The sequence below is a fragment of the Doryrhamphus excisus genome, chromosome 10, assembly GCF_030265055.1.
Source record: "Doryrhamphus excisus isolate RoL2022-K1 chromosome 10, RoL_Dexc_1.0, whole genome shotgun sequence".
NCBI classification, from domain to species: Eukaryota; Metazoa; Chordata; class Actinopteri; order Syngnathiformes; family Syngnathidae; genus Doryrhamphus; species Doryrhamphus excisus.
The window spans coordinates 2,835,125-2,837,771 of record NC_080475.1 but is presented as its reverse complement, the minus strand read 5'-3'; positions in this window follow the sequence as shown (position 1 = coordinate 2,837,771).

Here is a 2,647-nt window from a genome sequence, read left to right as displayed (position 1 = left end):
CGTGACACCGCCAGAGGACAATGTCACCGTCCAGCCGTGCCACAAAAAAAAAAAAAAAAAAAAAAGGATAACTGTATGTGACTGCACACATGCGCATGTTGAGGTATGCTGGGTATTTTACTGTCACACCTTACAGGTGACATAATATCATCTATTGCACTTAATACAGTAGAATTGTTTCACATTTTTACAAGTTATGATATAGGCCGCACGGTGGACTGAGTGGTTATGATTCCACAGGGACTCCTCCCACATTCTAAAAACATGCTAGGTTAATTGGCGACTCCAAATTGTCCATATGTCCATTTTTGTTTATATGTGCCCTCCATGCACTGTGCCTCTTGCCCCAAGTCAGCTGGGATAGGCTCCAGCATACCTCCTGCGACCCTAGTGAGGATAAGCGGTATAGAAAACGGATAGATGGAAGTTATGATATAATATTATGAGGAAAAATAGCATAAAATGGTCAAATGAAAACAAAAAAACAAATAAAAGTGTAATTTTTGGAAGATTAGGTCGTGTAAAAAGTCAAAATATGATGGGAATAAAGTCATAATTCAAATTTCAAAACAGAAACAGCATAAATAAAAATATATATTTTTAGACGTATAAAGTAAAAACAGGAAAATAAAAAAATGTCATATTCTAACAAATGACCTAAAAAAAATAATGCCATTTTAGTGAAATAGAGATTAAATATTTGGAAAATTAAAAAAAATGATACAATATAAGGAAAAATAGAATAAAGTGGTCAAATAAAAACAAAAAAAACTAATAAAAGTGTAATTTTTGGAAGATTAGGTCGTGTAAAAAGTCAAAATATGATGGGAATAAAGTCATCATTCAAATTTCAAAAGAAAAATAGAAAAAAAAATACGTCATTTTAGACGTATAAAGTCAAAATACGAAAATAAAAAGTCATATTCTAACAAATGTGAAATAGAGATTAAATATTGAGAAAATAAAAAAAGAACATCCTAATAATATACTTTTCCGCCTACAGTATATTACCAAACTGAAATGTGTTTTTTCTGGAAATATACAATATATTTTATATATTTAGCATATCTCCTTGTGTTGTTTTATATAATGAGAATGGCCTTTAATTGTATCATGGAAGTTATGGATGAAAGTTATGATATAATATTATAAGGAAAAATGGCATAAAGTGTTCAAATGAAAACAAAAAACAAATAAAAGTGTAATTTTTGGAAGATTAGGTGATGTAAAAAGTCAAAAAATATGATGGGAATAAAGTCATGATTAAAATGTCAAAAGAAAAACAGAATAAATAAAAAAAATATACGTCATTTTAGACACAAAGTCAAAACACGAAAATAAAAAAGTCATATTCTAACAAATGAACTCAAAATATAATGTCATTTTAGTGAAATAAAGATTAAATATTTTGAAAATGTTTTAAAATCAACAGCAACAATGGGATAAAAGAGCATCCTGATAATATATTTTATATATTATTATATAATTTTGATATTTTTAGCATATCTCCATGTGTTCCTTTACATAATGAAAATGACCTTTAATTGCATCATTCCATTTGTCAATGTTTTTACATTTTCATCAAGTTAGGACATTTTATTCTCTTAGAATTATCTTGTGTGTGGACACAACACAATAGCAATAATATATCTAAAATATCTATTATTTAGTATTATTTTTCCGTATGGTGCATTGATTTCACCACCCTTTTTAACATTTAGAGTGTGTATATCTTCAAAAATGTATTTTATGTATTTTTATATGCGTTACCATGCAGTGAAAACCTCTACAATGTCACACTGGCACCCACGCTTTGGTTTTTCATGTGCTGAAGTTCACCGGTGGGTTATTTTCACATCATATTCATGTCTTGATTAATTAATAGGGAGCCTCTATCTTTCACTTCATTTATTATTCAGATGAATCATTCATTTGTACTATATAAACACAAAAAAAAAAAGTATCAGTATCATTTCGGTTAAGTGGCTCCAGACTGTGCACGGCTCAGATATGAAAATGACCCAGATGATGTTTTATTAAAACAGTACAACCGAGCTTGTATTAATGACAAAGAATTATCAATCAAAACTGCTTCCGTGTGAAGAATAGTACATGTAGCCTCGGCTTCTTCCGTTAGCATATTGCCATAATACAATATTAGGACAATAATAAATAAAAAGCCATGGAATGCAACATCAATACTAAGCATGACTTATTCATGTTACTCATAAAATGCCATATTGCAGTTATAATTTCATCCTTGACATAATAGATAATAGAAATGATTATGACGGTTGGATCCACACAATGAAATAAGTCACATGATAGAAAAATAACAATATGTAAGGCTTATTGAGCCTATTACTCTCAACCTAAACAGTATAGAACAGGGGTCTCAAACACGCGGCCCGCGGGCCAAATGTGGCCCGCAGGACACCAGTTTGAGGCCCCCGCCTTGATATGAAAGTTTAATGTTAGTGTGGCCTGCGCAGGTTTGATATGGATGCTGTATGGTATCATGTACCCAGAAAAAAAATATTACGTTTGATTAATGTTCATGTTAAAGGTTAAATAACTGTTAATAGTTATCCTCCCTATCCGTGTGGAAGTGGTAAGTTTTTGGCTATTTAAGTTTAAAGGAAATAAC